We start from the raw sequence: 22262 nt of genomic DNA, 5'->3' as shown, positions 1-22262 counted from the left end.
GGTGAGAAGGAACAAATCTCATCACTTCGAAATGACGATGGCTGATTTACGGTATAGTACGACTCGTCAGAATGTGCCCTTAAGACACCCGTCAATATACGGCAAGACCAGATTCGTCTTTCTTACGCGTGCATGTTATCTTATTTTGGTGGATGTTTTCATGTTGAGATTTTGCCAAAAGTTTCAAGTTGAGCTAATTTAAACTGGTTCGTACACTTTTTATTCTTTGAAAATGTTACCTATTTGAAAAAATAAGCCCAAATCTGTTCGTAGTGTGTTTGAATAACTATTAATTATTTAGTTTACAAGAGCGCCCCTTCGTACAAACGTCTTCTGCGTGCAGGTTGCCGTTTGTACGTTCTTTTTGGCTGTTCGTAAAAACGCAAAAGCTAGATCACTCAAACTATAAACATTGTTGTTGTTTCTTGCAGAACAAAATAAACCATGGCAACATGTCCCCATTGGAATTTAAGAAATGTTATATAGCAAAGCAATTATAGAATTAGCTGCCATAGATCCCTCAAACTGTACCCATTGTTGTTGTTTTCTTGCAGAACAAAATAAACCATGTCAACATATCCCCCATTGGAATTTGAGAAATGTTATAATGTATAGCAAAGCAATTATAGAATTAGCTGCCATAGATCCCTCAAACTGTACCCATTGTTGTTGTTTTCTTGCAGAACAAAATAAACCATGTCAACATATCCCCCATTGGAATTTGAGAAATGTTATATAGTAAAGCAATTATAGAATTAGCTGCCATGAATACACCCACTTAATCAAGGCATACTTTCTAAGGACGTCTGACTGGAAATGAACCCAACAAGACTTGTAACTGTTGCTTTATTTAGTAATGCATTCAACTACAAAAAACACTATTTTTGAGTTTTTATACGCACCAATAATTTTGTTAAGTTTTACACGAGTACAAAGGTAGTGCTAATCCATGAACTGGAACGCTATTTTGACGAGGCCCCACGTAATCTGTCAAATAGAATTCGATGGTGGGTGAACTAATTCTACCCTCCATGGTTGAACCCAATTCTGGATCTATACCAGAATTAAATTCCTTCCCACTCATTTATAGCGAATGACTTAGCTCAGATAATGTGACTATATGTGAGGGGGCTTCGGTGCAATTGAATCACATATGATGCACGGATGTTTTCAAGTTGTTCAAAACATGGCTTTTTTTATAGACCGTACTGTAATTTAATGACAAAGGCATTAAAATTGACAATTGAATGACAATGATGGCAGTCAGGTTTAGCGCTGTGGTGTTGGTACCTGCCCTCCTCTGTTGACCCCGGTTCGAACCTTGCATGTTGATTGTGTGTTTCGTTCCCCACCTGACTGCGTGGGTTGCCCGTTAGAGGTTTTCCTTCCCACGTCTATTAATAACTGAAATGACTTCAATGTCTTCGAAACAAAAAGTTGGTCCGATGTTTCCATTATTTCATGCTACTTCGCCTTGCTCATGCGGATGAAAAAAAGTTAGAAAAAGGAGGCCGATGAATAAGACTCACATTATTTATTTACAGTATGGGGTAATGGTGGGATCACAAACGAATAAGACTATCAAACACAATGGTATAGGGTTACAAGGAAAGTGTAAAATGCAATTAGGGAGCACCTATGGCGAGCCAAAAAGACAAAACTAAATGGATGCTTTGCCGACTATATAATTCAGATAATATTCAGATTCTGACCAGAAAGCCACTAATCTTTATTGTGTTTTGTGGCCTAAACTTTATCAACACCAAACCTCGGCTTAAATATTGTTTGAAGCTTGGTATTGTGTGCAGAAACAGGAATAAACTATAATTTATTTTTGTTTGTTCATTTCTATTTTTTTTCCTGGAGGGGGAATTTTATTAAAGTTTCTTCAATTTACAAAGCTACACAAACTACTGGTAAAACCAACTACTTTAATATAGAACCTATAGAAACCACTATGGAAACTATAAGGTATATGAAACTCGCGGGTACAAACATGTGTAAATCTCTTTTGTGTGAGTGTTGGCTCTGAGAAGAGCCGGTTTGGTCTCGACGTTTCGAACAGTATACTCTGCTCGTCTTCAGGAAAACCTTGGTTTGTTCGGTGTGGTGCTAAACAAAGGACATCTTGCCGTGTAATATTCTGTGTTATATTTCGTGCCGTATATTTTTCAACACCAAACCTTACTGAGTGGCATTCTTTGTGCAGTGCTAAATAAAGGGCATCTTGCAGTGCCGCAAAAAGGTCCTTCATTGTTTGTTTGAACGAGATAGATTCTAGCTATGCTAAAATTTCAAAGACGCCTATTGTGGCACTGTGTTTCTCATTCCTGAAGGAAAGGGTCCACTTTCACGAAGAGAGGGGGGAAAGGGTACTGTTAATGAACACTTGAGAATTGCTAGGGGTGCCGTTCTCTTTCATCGGGGGCGGCGTACCGACGCGAAGACGGGGCCAATGGCCGCCATTGCCCGGTTGGTCAAGAGCTATGTACTAGATGTGTATTTTTGTTGTTGACACTGAGGGGTTTTGACTGTAAACTGCAAATTCCTGTCTTAAAGCCATTGGACCCTTTCGGTACAGGAAAAAAAGAAAAAGTTCACAGATTTACAAATAACTTACAGGGTTTACAGAAGGTAATGGTGAAAGACTTCTCTTGAAAATATTATTCCATGAAATGCTTTACTTTTTGAGAAAACAGCAAAACAATATAAATTCTCGTTAACGAGAATTACAGATTTATTTTAAACACAATGTCAGACACGGCGAAACGCGCGGATACAAGGGTGGGTTTTCCCGTTATTTTCTCCCGACTCCGATGACCGATTAAGCCCAAATTTTCACAGGTTTGTTATTTGATATAGAAGTTGTGATACACGAAGTGTGGGCCTTGGACAATACTGTTTACCGAAAGGGTCCAATGGCTTTAAGAAGGAGACTACAACGCAGCACCTTTTGAAATAATAATCATCAAATAGGGGAGGTGTGCATAACGGGGTTACTAATAACGTAGTCTCAGCTCAATACAGAAGTTGGCAGTGTTACAGTTAAAAAACCTCACCTAAAGTGTTAACAAAAAATGTGTCCTGCGTTACGCAATAAAGAGTGTCAATTGGGGGCATTAACAGTCAATACGCAATGGTGCTTTCTAATAGAACACAATGTTGTCACTGCAAATTGTATTTTGTCTTATACTTCAAAATTGCAAAAGCAAAACGAGGTAAAAATGGCCTTCAAAAACAATATTTTTTTCAAAAAGGTAATTATACTTCAGAAGGGAGACAATATCTACCATGACTAATGATGATTACGAATACATAATATAAGCCCCGTCTAAGGACAGTTTAATTAGGCGTTGGTCAATTAAACTAAGTAGAAGCAGTGGGCAGGCTACATGTACAGTGACGCTCTAATATAACCTTGCCCCCATGCGACGTCACACCACGGAGCTGATGTCAACGCGATGGAACACTAACACACCCGGTGGTCCAATCATTTTATTTTAAACCAAACTCTTCATTACAAACCCCAAGGTTTCCCACTGGAAACCCATAGCTCCGGCTAATCGTTCTGATGTACTTCAATGAATAATTTGGCACACAGTTTAAGGTATTTTTCATACATGATAGGGGAGCTAGCGGGGAGTTAATATAGCATAACGATAAGGTACTATATAATGCATCATTATCATCGTACAGTGTACCGCACTGAACGCAAAAAAAAAAATGATTGAAATCCAATTGTTTAACCCGTGGAAATGGATTACGAAAAAATCACCATTTATAAGATCGACGGAATGTATCGAATTAGAATGGTGAGCAGTTTAAAGATATGCAAACTCTTGTCAGGTAATTCAGGGCTCATGCTATAGCCGCAGTGGGAAGGCATCATTATGGTTGCAGAATTGTAATTATACTAGGCTCTTTACGAAACAATATCGTAGACGGTTATACACGTTTGGTGGGGTTGCTCGGGCGTGCATCGCGCAAAATATTTCCTGACGTACTTTATCTTGATTCAAAGAGATTAAGGCACACAAAAACAGTAGGGTAAAATATAGAAGAGTTTGCGGTAACACCATGTAATAACCCTCTGTTTCAATCAGTATGCTCTGATCGTCTTCTGGAGAATGCTGGACTCTGATGCTGCATGCTGCTTATAGTACTAGTAGTGTAAAAAACAAATTTTAGGTGTTTCGCATTTCTAAGTCAGGATAGTGTGAATAGTGTACGTACACCAAATTTAGCAATTAATTACTTGATAGCTAATATAACACAGCTGTGCCCCTCCCCCTCCCTCCCCTAACACAAAGTTGTGTGTGCTAAAGGCGGGTTGCTGTTATGTTTTGCAATGACACCGCCCAAGTCATTTTTATGAACTGAGCCCATTTTCATGGCTCTGCTTACCGTAAGCAAAGCATCGGCGCTTACGGAAGCAGGGAGTTCAGCAGGGAGTTCAGCGCTTACTACACGTCATGCGTATGTCACGGGCGAGCAGAACAATCATACGTACTCCTCATTGATAGGCATTTTTCGCTGAACACAGTAAGTGCAAGAATTCGGCGCTTGTACAGTAAGCAAAGATTGGTGACCGTGGGCGCAGAAATCGGCGGTAAGCAGAGCAATGAAAGTCGGCACTTCCATGCGAAGCGTAGCTCGGAGGTTATGCCCGCGATCAAAATTGATTTAACAAGATATGTCATGTTTGTTCATACGCTTGAAGCCACACCAAGGTCTTTGTCTATATGTTAAGGTCCTTTCAAGGCATTGCTTTCTCAATCTAATACGATCGCGAACCTGTTTTGATAATATTTCTGTCAATAAAAGAATCTATAAACAGTGGGTGGCCAAGAGGGGAAAAAGACATTTTTTTTATAAATACATATTTTAGAAAGGATAAACCACTTGTCTTTTGCCTTCACTTCTCGTCCCCCTTCACCTTTCCTTTTGTAGAGTAGTATTCTTTAATAAAGGATGCAATAATATTGAAATTACAACTGAGGACCCTCTTGAGCAGGTGGGTTTACGTTATGAATGTCATTGCCTGCTTGAATGTACTTTAGAGACATTCAAATCTCAAATCAATTCTTTGGGGGCAGGCCCTCCCTAAAATAACAGCATGTCACCTTAATTCAATGAACTGCACATATCCGTTTTGTGTGGAAAGATAGCCTAACTGTTTGTGCAATTTGGCCAGATTAAAACACTGAAAACAAACTAACTCTATTAAAAAACTTATGAAGCATCACTCAGACTGGATTAAAAGAAGATATTTCAATCAAAGTGGCCCCAGTAGTAGAGGAGTGGGGTTTAAGGGTGGTGCTTGCAAACACTCAGAAAAGGTTACAAGCGATTTCCAATCGGAACTCTTACTTCAACACAAACTTCATACAGAACCAATGGTGGCTTTGAAATGCCAGACTGCAGTATGGACACAAAGTCCCTTTTCGAAACCACGGCTTTGGATTCGGCTTCAGGCTCCGTCCTCTCGTCTGAAGCCACGAGCTTGACGCAAAGCACGCACATTGTCAAACAACCGCGGGCCAAGCTAGCCTGGGCCGAATCTTATATTTTAGGAGAATCTCAAAGTGCTCGCATTTTACATGAACAATACTACTTAAACAGTGAGCGGCATCATTGTCCCTGTTGTTTTGTTGAAGGGAAACCAGACGAAACGAACTTGCACAAAATCCCGGCATTGAGTAGTCCTTGCACACCTCAAAAACCTGTTTGGTATTAAAGACAGTAGATACTATTGGTAATTACTCAAAATAATAATTATCATAAAACCTTTCTTGATTACGAGTACTGGGGAGATGTTGATGGTATAAAACATTGTGAGAAATAGCTCCCTCTAAAGTAACGTAGTTTTCGAGAAAGAACTAAATTTCAACGAATTTTGATTTCGAGACCTCAGGTTTAGAATTTGAGGAGGTCTCAAAATCAAGCATCTGAAAGCACACAGGTTTTTTTCTTTCATTATTATCTCGCAACTTCGACGACCGATTGAGCTCAAATTTTCACAGGTTTGTTATTGTATGCTTATGTTGAGATACACCAAGTGAGAAGACTGGTATTTGACAATTACCAATAGTGTTCAGTGTCTTTAATTCATACCACTTTTATTGTGAATTATGGTGTCAGTCTATACTGGTGTCCCTCCCGAGTTGCACGAAATTAAATGCAGTAGCTGAACTGACATTCAAAATTGAATTGATTGAAAGTGACATGATGTTCATAAACATAAATCAGTTTAATCAAAATAAAAGAGCAAACAAGCCACACAAACGATACAACTATACACAAATTTTAAATTGGTTGTGTCCCGATTATGAACGTACCACGCATTACACAATTTGAACCGTTCGTTAGAGGCGCAATAACACTATAGTTTAATTAAAACGGGTCTTTATTAATTGTGTCTCACACACAGGTTTCGTGTAAAGGTTTAAATAATTGCTTGTTGTCGATGCGGCAGTGCGCTCGACTGTCTTTGAACGACCACCGCTTCGCACTCGGCCCGCCGCGTTTTAAAGTGAACCCACTGCCTTTGTCAGACACCTTTGGAAATATTTTGTAATTTCCTGTATTTTCAACGAAGGGTCCCAAAAGAAAACGATACTTCCTCTAAATAATATCTTACAGCAACAAAGTAATAAAAGGATGAATATCACTGGCACACTGCTTTCTTTGGGGTTAATAACATTAAAGGCAGTGGACACTATTGGTAATTACTCAAAATAATTATCCTCATAAAACCTTTCTTGATTACGAGTAATGGGGAGAGGTTGATAATATAAAACATTGTGAGAAACAACTCCCTCTGAAGTGGCGTAGTTTTCGAGAAAGAAGTAATTTCCCACGAATTTGATTTCGAGACCTCAAGTTTAGAATTGGAGGTCTCGAAATCAAGCATCAGAAAGCACAGAACTTCGTATGACAAGGGTGTTTTTTATCTTTCATTATTATCTCGCAACTTCGACGACCGATTGAGCTCAAATTTTCACAGGTTTGTTATTTTATGCATATGTTGAGATACACCAACTGTGAAGACTAGTCTTTGACAATTACCACTAGTGTACACTGTCTTTAAACACCAAAGTAAGATAAGTTGTTGTAGTTGTTATAAGGTGGAAGAGTTGCGTTTTATCTTTTTACAGAAGTTGTAAAGGTGAACGTTTATTTCGAAAGGTTAGATTGCGGTTTGATGAGACCCTATGTGAATAATGTCTCGAGTTTGTTCAACAAATAAAGGGTGCTTTAACCAGTCGACGTTTCACACAGTATACTCCCATCGTCTTCAGGATAATGAATAACTTCAACCCAACTCTATTCGGTAATTCATTTTAAAAGACAATTATTGGAGAGCCAAGTACTCAAACGACAAACAACGATAAGAACGTGTTGAACCAAGACTAACCGCAATCGAGTTAGTCATTCGTTCAGCGGTAAATCTTATTTACTTTAGGCTTGTTTCCCCACTGAAACTGGATAGCCTCGTGTGTAAACACCACCAACGAGGGTTTTTAATACCCTGTGATGTTTGACTCACAAAAATCAGATCTGAGGTTTTAAGGAGATTGACGTGCCCAATAATTAAATACATTAGTTTACAAATAAAAACGGACAAGTCGAGTTGGGGATAAGTTGGGGATGACCAAACCCCCACACAATCACTGGGCATCGCGTCAGCGAGCGGGAATAACCACCAATGCACCGCAGTTTGCTCCACTCTGATTAAGTATTAATTGATTGCACGAGAAAAACCTTGTTCATCCTGCTCCAACATAACGCCCAATCATAAGAAATCACAGTGTACAAACAAATGGGCTGTCACTGTTGGACCAATCAGCGTGTTACTAATTATAGTGAACGGTGCGTGTACGTGTACCGTTTTTATAACCTTAAAGACACTGATGGACACCTTATGTAATTGTCAAAGACCAGTCTTCTCACTTGGTGTATCTCAACATATGCATAAAATAACAAACCTGAAGACACTGATGGACACCTTATGTAATTGTCAAAGACCAGTCTTCTCACTTGGTGTATTTCAACATATGCATAAAATAACAAACTGTGAAAATTTGGATTCAAATGGTCGTCAAGGTTGCGAGACAATAAACACCCTTGTCACGCGAAGTTGTGTGCTTTCAGATGCTTGATTTCGAGACCTCAACATCAAATTCTGATGCCTCGAAATCAAATTCAAATACGTTGATGGAAAATTACTTCTTTCTCGAAAACTACGTTACTTCAGAGGGAGCCGTTTCTCACAATATTTTATACTATTATCAACAGCTCCCCATTACTCGTTACCAATTAAGGTTTTATGCTAATAATTATTTTGAGTAATTACCAATATTGTCCCGTGCCTTTAATTAGGATTAACAAAACGTACATCAATTTACAAGTCACGACCATACCAAGAAGGTTCCACGTCAATAGCCTTACTGACTTGGATAACTTCATCATTTTCAGTCCAATGGTTTACTGTTAAAATCCTGAGTGTCACGACGTCATATATGAAAAATCCAAACCCGAAGCAAGAGCGATTGCCACCGACGGGCGTCATTGCCTTGGTGCCCTTGAAATAATCCAGTAGAAATTAACAATTTCCTCAAAGGGTGCCCTTCACCAAGGAGAAAATGCATTTGGTGCCCTTGCCCTTTCAAAAACGAAGCCATGACTGTAGCGGGATGCAGCGCTGGACAGGAACTGTTCAATTTTTCAAACGACAGAAGTTACGTTCTTTAAATTGCAAGTTAATAAAGAAATAAGCAGCTAAGTGACTTTTACTTTACAAAGATTTGTAGCTTACTAAATTTATCATTTCTCCAGAATCTCAATTTGACAGAAGTTACGTTCTTCAAAATGCAAGTTTGAAACACAATTTATAACATTAATATAAGCAGCTACGTGACTTTTCCTTACAAAGATCGTAGCTTGTTAAATTTTCCATTTCTCAATAATCGGTCTCTGCAAAAAAAGGGCAACGTAAACATTTTCTCTTTGACAATTCAGAAGGATTTGATAAGCCTATCTAGCAAAACCATGAGTTGGTTTACATGTGCGCGTAAAGTACCGGCTATAATCCACGACTCAGTGGTTTTGTTTTAACCATGGAGGAACGACAGGTGCCCAGCCTGGCTAGCAGGTGTTATTTTACATTTTGGTTTCCTAAGACTTTTTTTATTAGCTTTAAATTACTGTGTTTCTTCTCAGACGTTACTTTAGAACTCCCGTGAATAAATAAACATTTGTTTCACCGCCGTCGCGTCAAAAAGTACGATCTAGCAAGAATCAATGGGTTTACATATATCGCTCAGCGATGCACGCACGAAGTAGGCCAAACGGCCAGTGTGTTTTTAAAAAAACGCATAGCCGAGCAATGACATTTTAAATGGAGTAAGTATCCACTGCACTCTATATAACGCTTCCACGAGTCGGTGGGACCATAATTTTGTGACAACATTTTCGCATGGCGGTTTTGTTTGCCCAAGCTGTAATTATCACAACCTGTACTACGTGTGTGTATATATAAATAATGAGAAGAATACTGCGTTAAAGGCGCCGACTGGGGACGCCTACACAAATATTGATAACAAAATACACTTAAAGGAAGATGAGGATAAGTGTGACAGAAGTTCACTTGTACGTTAGTGTTAGTTTACGAAGTTTGCATGATTTTAAAGCAACAGTAACTCATCGAAAAGAGTTGCTTCTGCAAACAGATTTCACAAATGGTTAATAAATGCTAAAAGCTTTGCTTTTCCGACACACACAGTAAAGAACTAATTATATTTAACTTATATTTTCACTTGATCAAACTACACATTATTTACAATCCCTGGAAAAGGTAAATGCGAAACACTCTTTAGAGAAAATACACTTAACAAAATTACGACTAAATCAGCACTCAATTACAAATTAATGTTTGCTTTATTTTTGCCTTCTATTCTAAAAAATTACGATACTGGGACTAGTCACACTGGCTCAGCAGCCCGGGAGCAAGGGAGGGGCTTGCTATCACCCCCCCCCCCCCTCAAAGGGGGTTCTAAACCCGACTGGCCTCACAGGCCAGGACAAAATGAAAACGTAAATTTGTGCCATTTCAGCGGATACAAAATGTCCAGTCATTTAATGACATCTATCAGAAAATCTGCCGTTGTTTTGCTAGTGATTCTGTAGTGGTGCTACGTATCGCTGTTCAGTACCACCGCGAACAACTCTTTGCGCGTTAAATTCAAAGTTACTTCTCGCGTGATAGCCAGCGGGCTTGGCTACTTCTCTCTAGGCTGTAGTGTATACACAAGCTTCGTTGCATTTTTGTGCGGGAAGTATTTCACTCGTTTCTGGCTAATTCCTCCGTGGGGTACGCTTCAACAAGAAGGATTTAAAGGGCAGTACAGATCTTTTTGTTTGAAGTTCTCTCGCTTGGCGGTCAATGTATTTAACCCTACAGCATACAGGAGTTTATTTTGCCTCACTGGCCTGGTCGAATCCACTTTATCAGTTTGTTTTTGATACGGTGTCAGTAGCCTATAGCCGTAGTTTTCCCTTCATTCCTTTTCACCGTTCCAATCACTTTATTCCTCGCAAATAACCCGGTGGTGTTAAAGGGTATTATGTACTTTTTCTTAACAAAAACACAATGTCCACAGATTTACATTACTCTTACACAGTTTGAAGATTATGATAGTAGAAAGCTTCCCTTGAAGTTTTACTTACTGAGGTGCTGTAGTTTTTGAGAAATGAGTAAAAGTAATAATTTTCGTCTCAGTTTTAGCATGTAAAAACATATTAACCAGTTATGCTATGGTTTTGGTCTACCATCATAACTGGTTAAGGGGATTTTACATGCTAAAATAATTTTGACCAAAATTATTTTGTGACTTGTTTTACTCATTTCACAAAAACTACACAACCTTAGTTAGTTATATTTGAAGGGAAGCTTTCCACTATCATTATCTTCAAACCCTGAAAGCTTAATGTAAATCTGTGGCCATTTTGAAAAAGTACCCGAATCCTTTAAGGCTGTGTTTGTTTAGGCGGACCCTTGGTGAATTTGCATTTTTGTTTGGTCTATTTTCTATAGTATTTAGAGTTGACAACTCAATAGTCTTAGATTAGATGGAACATTGCGAAGAATCATTGCACAAGCACTGTATACACCTCGCAAGACAACCTGTAGTATGGCTGAAGATTTAAAGCGAAGATGCATGAATAACTGCCTATAAGATTACTGAAACTTAATTCTTTAGTAACCGGATCGATCGAATCCATTTAGAGCATTGCTGAGCGATAAGAAAACCCGATTCCACATTGACTATAATAAGCATTGTCGTCTTCTTTCACTGAATCACGATTTCTTGATTTATCAACTTAAAATCAAAGTTCTCCACCGAATGTTTGTGTTGAAAAGAGATTGGCTGCGGTCAGCTTGATGGTTATATCCCCTGGTGGGAGTTTGCAAACAAACAAACAAACATATAAATAAACCAACATACACAAGCAAAATTTAAAAAAACCGATGATCCCCTTGAGGCCCCAAGGGGTTCGATTTGGCCAGCGACTATCCGAATTAAGACAGATTATCTGTTATTTGTACAAAAAAAGGAGAGAAAAAAAAAAAAACGATTTCAAAGAAGTAACTATTTGGGAGAACTTTTGACTGGCACGGTTGAGTTAATGCGTAAAGCGCGTACAGCTTTCGCCAATGTGGCATTGGTTCGATTCCCTGCTAGTGTTTATGCGAGTAGAGTTGTGCGTTTGTTCACATGCTATTTGGGGTTGTCTCTGGGTCGTCATGTTTTCCTCCCTTCGGGGGAAAACAATAAAACACTTTTTATGACTGGCTGTGTGTGTCACAGCCAACCAGGGACGACTAATGTAAACTAAACTAGTTCTGTGACGTCACTCTGTTGTTGAAAGTGTAGACTATTTTTACGCATCTACACTTAACTGTGAGATTCGTTAACAGTCTACACTTAAGTGTTCGTAACATAATCTGCAGTTGAGTGTATTTTTGTTACAATAGTTCAACTTGAAAATTACTGCCTTTCCAAACTGAAAGATAGGATTAAGTGCAACAAAACATCGGCTAGCTGAATATATCGGCTCGTACATTCTCGAATCTACACTTTATCGTCCATTCTCTTTAATAGACATTTGCTGCACATGAATGATGGTCTCTTCGACAGAAATATTGTATTTACAGTTTTTTTTACATTTATTTACAACTATACTGGGGACACTGCCCAATTGCTGGCTTACGACCAATCACTTGATCAATCACTCCGTGGTTCTGCATTGGTTTGGCCGCCAAGGTGCCCTCGTGCAACCACATTTCAGCCATACGTATTTCGCAATTCATTCTCGGCTACGAGTAAGGATAATATTATCCTCCAAAAATTATTATTAATTGTTATGAAATCATGGACCAAACGTACAGCCGTTGATGTTAAAACGGCTGCCTTCAAAATGTTAAATTAAACATCACCGATACGGTACACCACATCTCTCGCGATCAAACAGTGCGAGAACGGACTCAGACTTAACCACCGGAAATTTGTTTTTGCATGTGGGCATCGAGAGCACTAAACATAATCACAAAATTCCGCCAAATGTATCCGTGTCAGTGATAATAATTTAAAAAAAAATCGAAGAAGAAGAAGAAAAAAATAGAAGATGAAGAAGCAAGACTTGTATTGCGCTTGGGCACAAATCCACCCTGCTTGGTGTTTAAGGCGCAGTAAAACAAACATCAGACGAAATAAAACGGACGCAACTATAGTCCTTGAAAAACCTGTGACATACGATTTTGAGAAGGGATTTGAACTTCGTGGTTTAAAGACAACATCTAAGATTAAGTGGTAGTGGTAGAGAGTTCTACATGGGAACAGCTGAAGAAAAAGACCTGTCACCCCAGGAGTTATGAGACTCGAAGGCAGATTGGTAATTACTCAAAATAATTATTAGCATAAAACTTTTCTTGATTACGAGTAATGGGGAGAGGTTGATAGTATAAAACGCTGTGTGAAACGGGTCCCTCTGAAGTGAAGTTTTCGAGGAAGACGTAATCTGATTTCGAGACCTCAAGTTTAGAATTTGGGTTATCTAAATCAAGCATCTCTGAAAGCACACAACTTCGTATGACAAGGGTGATTTTTCTTCCATTATTATCTCACAACTTCGACGACCGATTAAGCTCAAATTTTCACAGGTTTGTTATTTTATGCATACATGTTGAGATACACCAAGTGAGAAGACTGGTCTTTGACAATTACCAATAGTGTCCAGTGTCTTTGAGGGTTAATATTGTCTACCTGTTGGTGAGATATATTTTTATATGAGCCAAACAGAAGATGAAGAATATGGTAAAATCAAACCAACACCCTATCGTGCCCACTCGAATCATAACACCCAAATCCCTGATTTCGACTGCTATTGGCGGGCAAGACAGTATAGATTACAAGCTTATTTCCCACAAGGTTCCTCTCTACATCAAATAATTGTGACACCGTTTTCGTCCAGGGAGACACACTTGTCATAATCTTTGTTCCCTTTTTCTCCCTGCGATCGTTGGCCAGTATTTCTTTCCATGGCTGGGGACATCGGCGCTGAAACACAATAATACGGTGTTGATTGCTATGAGGAGCTCAGGTACCTTAGCCAAAGAAAAAAAGATGTCGCATTATTAGGAGTTGGGAAATTTTGCTTTTGATTCCTTAGCGAGGGTGTGAAAGAGAGAAGAGTCTGGACTTTGATCGAGCTTATGTGAGTTATAGATGAAGGTGGGATGTTGACAATTTCAGGTGGCTGGGTGAACATTTGTAAGAACTCTCACATGCACACGGAAAGTGTAATTTCACCAGTGAAGTGTGCAGGACACCAGGTGTTCCCACAGAAGAACATTCTTAAAGGTGTACAATTTCTCCACACCAGGCCTGTTTTGTGCTTAGTTTTTTAAAGGGCGAGGGCACCAAGGCATTTTCTCCTTGGTAAGATGCACCCAATATGGGGAAATTGTAAACTTCTACAGTGGAGTATTTCAAGGACACCACGGCATTGGAAGGAGAAATAGTCTTGTTTCTTTTTGTACACTGATTATTAGAATTTGTTACTGTAATTGGATACAGGGGACCAAGATGGTCGCAACGTGACATTATACCACTGCGTTGGACATACTGGCCGATGTATGACCCTTCACATTTGCCCGTTTGCCGATCCATTTCTTCATCTGAACCTTTTTGACTAAAACGCTCGGTCTTTGGGTCGGCACATGACAAATACATTACACTGTAATTAAGACACGGCTCGTTGCACTACCGGTCCAAAATGACGGTTTTTAGCATGATGACGTCAACATCTGCAAAAGTCATTAATTCAGACAAAACACTGATTTTTGTTTCATTAGGGAACCGATGATGGCAATTCAAAGCCGTGACTTAACGGGAAAATATACCTTTGGTTTTTGGACCGTCTGAGTGCTTCACTAACCCGTGTAGATTTCATTTCAAAAAATTGTGTAGTGGTTTCTGAGACAATGCCGAACATCCGGAGTGATTATGTCCACGCAGGAAGAAATAATCCGTAATGGAATACATATAATGAGAAATGTTTGTGACAGTAACGTTTCTCAGATTCAAATTTGTGGGGGATAAAAGCAGATATATTTTTACATCGACATTACTTCGAAGATAAATGATTCTCCAAAACGCTTTACTGTCGAAAGCTACTTTACTTTTAACCAAGTAAGTTTTTATTAGCAGGAGTGACTAAAGACAGTGGACACTAGTGGTAAATTATCCAAGACTAGTCTTCACAGTTGGTGTATCTCAACATATACATAAAATAACAAACCTGTGAAAAATTTGAGCTCAATCGGTCGTCGAAGTGGCGAGATATTAATGAAAGAAAAAACACCCTTGTCACACGAAGTTGTGTGCTTTCTAATGCTTGATTTCGAGACCTCAAATTCTAAACTTGAGGTCTCGAAATCAAATTACTTCTTTCTCGAAAACTACGTCACTTCAGAGGGAGCTGTTTCTCACAATGTTTTATACTGTCAACCTCTCCCAATTACTCGTAATCAAGAAAGGTTTTATGATGATAATTATTTTGAGTAGTTACCAATAGTGTCCACTGCCTTTAACCAAACGTATAACTCCCCTCGTACGAAGGTTGTAGAAAGATACATCGCACCATGATTGTACTGAGCCCATATTCACTGGAGAAGACAAAAACCCGAATGGTTTCCCCGGATAACCTGATTGCAATTATTATGCTCTAAGGAAGTCTATTAGAGTTACGAACACCTGAGACCGAGGTTGATGAACTATACATCTAGACCTCGGTAGTCTAGTTGGTAAGACATTGCTCTAGAACTGCAAGGGTCGTGGGTTCGAATCCCACCCGAGTAACATGGCTATGATATTTTTCACAGGACTCGGGAAAGTACTGGGTGTACAGTGCTAACACACATCGGTGTATATGGGTAAAAACCACAAATTAACATCTAGACCTAGTTGTGCTGATTTCAATTTGTCCAAAAATGGAGCGTGCAGCGTTGAATAGACTTGACTCGAGTCCCATTCCCGTCAGAGTCCTTTCATTTACACTCCAATCTCCTAAACATCAGAACAATTATGTGCATGGACCACATTAGCTACATTTTGTTTGCAAGTCAGCTCGATATGCTTAGGGGGCCTTTCGCACGAGAATGGGACTTGAATCAAGTTAGACTTGATGACAAGTCGTTATAGAGCTGCCTGTTACAAACACACATAATGCTGTTCATGCAACGGTCACAATGCGATTAACAGTCATGCAACGGTCGTAGGTAGCGCGTGGTAAGGTCCGTCAGCCCTATAAGGACTGACTCACACACATACTGGGATCGAGGATTTGTGTACCGTCCCCGTCACTACACCACACTTAACAATTACCGACTTGATTTCAAGACTAGAATCAAGTCTAAGCATAGAAATGCGCGTATGTCTGCCGTACGTAAAACAAAACACGATTCCTCGCACGCAATCCAATCACGTTCTTTATGCATCTGCTTGAGATCATTCTTTTATTGAGCTGCCCCTCCACGGTACAAACCACTACAGCGTATACCTATGAGTGGCAGGATCTTGAAGAGCAAGATTTAAACGTCTTGGCTCATTGAAACGGTAGTAAGTGGGTAGGGAGACGTGGGATAAAATAAACTCCGAGGTCATTGTACGAAGACAGAAAGGGTACTAGAGTCATGAGACGAAACAAGCGGGTACAATGGAGAGTAATAAGTCATCATAATGTAGGTTATATCCAAACAAGAGGGGGTAAACAGCAAAATAATGGTACTTGAAAACATGCATTCTGTCCGGTCCTCCAGTTAAAACTCGCTTAGTACAGTAAATCTCAAAAGGTTATCTTACACAAAATAAGTCGATAACAAAAAATATTTGCTCCGCGTTAGTAGAATGTAGTTTCTTAAAAGAACGTAAATATATCCATCTATATATGTACACAAGGTTCCTTGAGGGGCACCACAGGGTGTTGTTCTTGGTCCCGATACCGACAACACCCCGTGTACAAAATGTATAGCACTATCGCTAGACTTGCACAGTCGTCCTACTTCCGATGGTCATTATTCAGACGCCGATCTCACTGACGCCACGATTTGCTCAATCGCGTGGATGGAGGAGGCCATGAGATCCTCAGCACAGGTAATCAAAACAGTGTTTTGTTGGATTGGATCACCTCAATAAGAGTCTACCTCACTCTCTCGTGTCGGTCTCGGTCTCGGTCAAGACCTCTCAATCCACGAGAGAGACAGTGTGTGTGTGTGAATCCAGGCGTAATGTTGACCTCCATTCCTTGAGTCTTCCACGGCTGACAATGTAGTGACAATTCAAGCACGTTCGTGTGCAATAAGTTCATCTTTATATTGAAAGATAAACTGAGACGGAATCCCTGACAATGTAGTGTGGACATTTCGCTCCTTGTACGTGTCAACCTCAAAAGGTTAAAACATCAATTTATTGAGGAAGCATTCTTATTAATAATGTTGATTCAAGGACACGCAATAACACTATAGAGTGGCGGCCCCTTTATCAGCCTTTGCGAAACACCGGCATTTCCTCCACAAGCTCCGCATTGAGAAGTGCACAATTTCATAATGAAGCTTAAGGAGAACACCCTATAGAAACACACGGGTCGGAGTTGACCCGGATTCCGAGTCCCATTTGACTCAACTCTTATCTCGTATGGGCAAGGTGTCAACTAACCAGAAATGGGTCAAAATGACACAGAAAGTTATAACCCCATTTCAAACCAGTTTACGGGTTAGCCTGACCCAAAAAAGGATCCGGGTTAAACTGACCCAGATCTGTACACAAAGTATTCCTTACTGCACCAGGGGTCGGTTTCACAAAGAGTTAGGACTCGTCTTATCTCGAGTTAGGACGAGTTACTCGTCCTAACTTAGGATTAATCTTAAGGTTAGCATGCTACAGTGCAGGGTTGGGACTCGTCCTAAGTCCTAAGATTAGTCTTAAGTTAGGAAGAGTTCTGTGAAATCGACGGCAGTAAAGTAAATGACAAACCTGGAAAAATTAGTTTCTGCTTTTCTTGAAGAGGTATTTTTAACTCCCACTGCTGAGCTATTTTGAGGTTGCATAAATCGGTTTGCGGTAACACCATGTGTGTATCTACTTGCCGTGTAGGTTGTGTTTTTTGAGAACTTGGAAGATAGTAAGTTGACCGAGACTACTTATTTTGCTTTAGTGCATCGAGAAGACTTCTCGTTGTTAATTTCACTCTTGCGGAGTAGTCTCAATGTTTCGAGTAGCTTGCTCTAGCCATCTTCAGGAAACTGATTATGATGTTATTGATACAGTCTTGTAATATTTATCTTCGTCCTGTAAAATTAATAATAGTTACCCGATGCTTTCCGGTCTTATCGGTATGGGAGAGTGAACATCCGGATTGGGTGCTTCTCGGACAATCAATCTGGAAAGGGCGGGCATGTTTTCTGATTAGCCTCCTCTTTTAGTTTCCCTAGCGACTGCTAAACCATCGTTTACAATTAATATTGTATTAATAATTTTGATAATAACTGCACTGGGGATTAAAAAAAATGGTGACACCTCAAGTGCTTGATCAGTGTCTGACCAAATGACACTTTGTACTGCTCGAGTCCCGAGAGAACATTAATAAACACACCGACGCCATAGTGGGTGTTTGGGCCTCAAGACTATGGCCCAATTTCACAAAGCTGTTAAGCAGATTATACATTCTGCTTAGCAACTTTTTTTTTTTTGCTATAAGCAAAACACGAGTGTGGCACCAGTAGCACATACCTGAAATTACATAGACCTTTTCGCAAATACTGGGGCGCGCGCGTAAAGCTTGGAATTAGATGCATTGTGGTCTAGCTGGTAGCAAAATGTGATTCATATATATCCCACAATGCACCTCATTCAACAGTCTGCGCTTGCGCATTGGTATTTGCGATAAGGTCTATGGTGGCCATATGGGGGCCACGCCCTCTGTTGCCCGTTGGCCTTTAAAAGTTCCACACAAACTTTAAATTTTCCATTTGAAGTTTTCTTGGCAATATGAACACAATGGCTATGATTTATATGCGTAGTTAATGGGAGACTTTGGAACGCTAGGTGGCAGCAGACTTACCGGGTAAATTACCATTGTTTACGTTGTTCTGAGTATGCGCACTTTACCAAGAACAATGGATTTTACCTGGTAAGTCTGCTGCCACCAAGCGTCCCAAAAGTCTCCTATTGCAAGTATAGTCCGTAATCCAACACTGTATGCCATGGCTTAACAAAAAAAAAACACGTTGACGAAAAATAACAGTTGGATATGTGTTTATAGCAGTCACCGTACATTTGGGCTTCGTTCATCATTGTCTTTGAATTCCGTATTTCTGAGTTTCACTATCTTTGCATTCAATGAAAGAGTGTCTTTGAAATAATCCGAGATGTGATAACTCGGACTCCCGTCTTTCAGAGATGTTACATTTTTGAGTTCCGTACTTCCGAGTTGCTGTACTTTAAGACCCTGGACACTATTGGTAATTTCCAAAGACCAGTCTTCTCACTCTGTGTATCTAAACTATGCATACAAAAACAAACCTGTGAAAATTTGAGCTCAATTGGTCGTCGAAGTTGCGAGATAATAATGAAATAAAAAACACCTTGTCACACGAAGTTGTGTGCGTTTAGATGGTTGATTTCGAGACCTCAAATTCTAAACTTGAGGTCTCGAAATCAAATTCGTGGAAAATTACTTCTTTCTCGAAAACTACGTTTACTTCAGAGGAGCTGTTTCTCACAACGTTTTATACTATCAACCTCTCCTCATTACTCGTTACCAAGTAAGGTTTTATGATAATAATTATTTTGAGTAATTATCAATAGTGTCCACTGCCTTTAAGCATTCCGTGTTTTCGTGATAGAGTATCTTTGTGATACGAGTTTTGGCAAGTTCGTACCCTTTTTTCAATGCTTGTATCGTGTTCCCCGTGTTTCCATGATAAATTACCAGTAACGTGGATGGTCATTACGCTTCCGTAACAAATCATTCGACTGACGTGACACACAGAGAAATTTAATATTTTAGCCAAATATATTATTTATGTTTATGCCTCCTGTTAACTGCTACGACTGCTCGCAGAGACCTCTGGGCGTGAACAACGAGATTTTTTGTTATCTGTGACTGATTTCCACTGACCATGCCGCCCAACACTTCTTCTTGAGTCACTTTAAATTATATATAAAGTTCCGTTTGGTAATCATTCTTAAAGGCAGTGGACACTATTGGTGATTACTCCAAATAATGATTAGCATAAAACCTCACTTTATAACGAGTCATGGGGAGAGTAATGAGGAGAGGTTGATGATATAAAACATTGCGAGAAACAGCTCCCTCAGAAGTGACGTACTTTTCGAGAAAGAAGTAATTTTTCACGGATTTGATTTCGATACCTCAGATAACCATCTACATATTTAGGTTAATATTGTTTTATAAATAATTAAATTTTCGAAATTGGTGTTTCCTTGTTTAGTTGTATACAGGAACAAGTTTGCCCATCGTTTCCAGTATTAACATCGCCAATGGCTAATAATGCTGTTTGTGGCGAATACGTTTCTTGAATATTGCATGAAATGTCCACAGCTATAGCCGTTTATTACTATCGGTAAATTGAAAATTATATGCTTAATGTGTTTATGGGGACTTTCTTGCAAACTCGATTCTAAATAATAAATGTCCAGGCCATGCTATACTGCACTCTGCCGTAATTGACCAAGTCGCTCTGAATATAAAGTCCAAGGCAAATTATAATTGGTCAAGAAAATATTATGATTAGTAGATGTTTATCATTATAAGCCTAATAATGGTCATCAAATTTGTAACCTTGGTGTTATGGAGTACCATTAGCCATATAAAGGAATCTTCCTCTGTATACAGATAATACGAAAGTGTAAAGGCCGCCAGGGCTATAGTACCAAATTAATCACTCGTACAAAGACTAATTAAGCAAATGACTAAAAAGACAATAATGACAAATTAAGCCTTTGACGAATTAAGAAGTTTTGTAATTAAGCCATTTCTCAAAAGTATATTGACCTGGGGTGGATTTCACAAAGAGATGAGACTAGTCTTATCTCGATTTAGGGAAGAGTTTCTCGTCCTAATTAGCTTTAGGACTACCATTAAAGGCAGTGGACACTATTGGTGGTTACTCAAAATATTTATTAGCATAAAACCTTTCTTGGTGACGAGTAATGGGGAGAGGTTGATAGTATAAAACAATGTGAGAAACGGCTCCCTCTGAAGTGCCATAGTTTTCGAGAAAGAAGTAATTTTCCACGAATTTGATTTCGAGACCTCAGGTTTAGAACTTGAGGTCTCGAAATCAACCATCTAAACGCACACAACTTCGTGTGACAAGGGTGTTTTTTTCTTTCATTATTATCTCGCAAGTTCGATGACCGATTTAGCTCAAATTTTCACAGGTTTGTTATTTTTATGCACATGTTGAGATACACTAACTGTGAAGGCTAGTCTTTGACAATTACCAATAGTGTCCACTGCCTTTAAAGGCACTGGACGTTATTTGTAATTACCTAAACTAGTTGTTAGCATCAAACCTTACATAGTAACGTACTTCTCGAGAAAGAAGTAATTTTCCTCTATAATTTGAATTTGATTTCGAGATCTCGGAATTAGATTTTGAGGTCCCGAAATCAAGCATCTGATTGCACACAACTTTGTGTGACAAGGATGTTTTTCCTTCAATTATTATCTCGCAACTTCGACAACCAATTGAGTTCAAATGTTTACCTGTTGTTGTGTTGTGCATATGTTGAGATACACCAAGTGAGAAGATTGGTCTTTGACAATTACCAAAGGTGTCCAGTGTCTTTAAGCTTTTAATATCACCTAGATCTAGTCCTATAATTATATATATATAGTCAATTTTTCTTTGTTCAATCCTAAAAAATCATTTAAAAATGTACCCAGTCAGTTTCCCTTGTGGTTTATTATTTGATATATATATATATTTTTATATATGTTTTCTCTAATCAACACTGTACTCCATACCCTATCCCACCCACCAAAATACATTCAAACAAATAAACAAATAAATAAATAAACTACATCATTTTCACATTCAATGAACTCCACTCCAGACCTCACAGAGCACAACTCTCTCTAGACCCAAAGGAACAGCAACAAAAACAAGTTTAATAGAAACAACGAATCGAAAATGTTACCACCTAAGCGGTACTTAACAGACGCAGAACGTTGTGTAGTAAAGTGTCGTTGGTCTATCAGTAAAAATGCTCCTAAAAATAAAAAGTCTTTCAGTATAAATTGCTCCAAAAAGCAATTGCGCTTCCCGGTCCAGAGGCGAGAACAAGATTCCTTAAGTGTTAAACGCCAGGGTACTTTTAAGCTATTCTGATGCATCAAACTGTATACACCCCATAGCAGAAACCAGACAAGGATGGGGAAAGTATAAAAGCTTCTTTTACTCGTTAAACGCCAATACTTCCTTGCATTTTTAACAGCGATCCCTTCATTTCGTTTCCCATTAGCGAAAAGTCCGATTCCATTAACCCATCATTCGTACTCTTCGCTCCTGGCCGCGGGCATGCTTATTGTAGCTATGGCTTCATGTCTTTTTTATACTACGTAGATTTCTCTTCCCCGGTCCATCTGTCGACCTCGTTTTTGCCCAAGCTCCC

General features: G+C 39.2%; 1 protein-coding gene and 1 non-coding gene across 2 annotated transcripts in view; both read left to right on the top strand.

Moving 5' to 3' along the window:
• The window catches only part of LOC139950654 (uncharacterized), a 44720-nt gene that overhangs the window by 8147 nt on the left and 14311 nt on the right, over nucleotides 1-22262 (top strand). The window lies entirely within an intron of this gene.
• Nucleotides 15349-15424, top strand: Trnas-aga (transfer RNA serine (anticodon AGA)). Its single transcript has one exon. It is a non-coding gene; the product is annotated as a tRNA-Ser (tRNA).

Source organism: Asterias amurensis, chromosome 18 (genome assembly GCF_032118995.1).
Source record: "Asterias amurensis chromosome 18, ASM3211899v1".
NCBI classification, from domain to species: Eukaryota; Metazoa; Echinodermata; class Asteroidea; order Forcipulatida; family Asteriidae; genus Asterias; species Asterias amurensis.
This window is presented reverse-complemented; position numbering and strand designations above follow the sequence as displayed.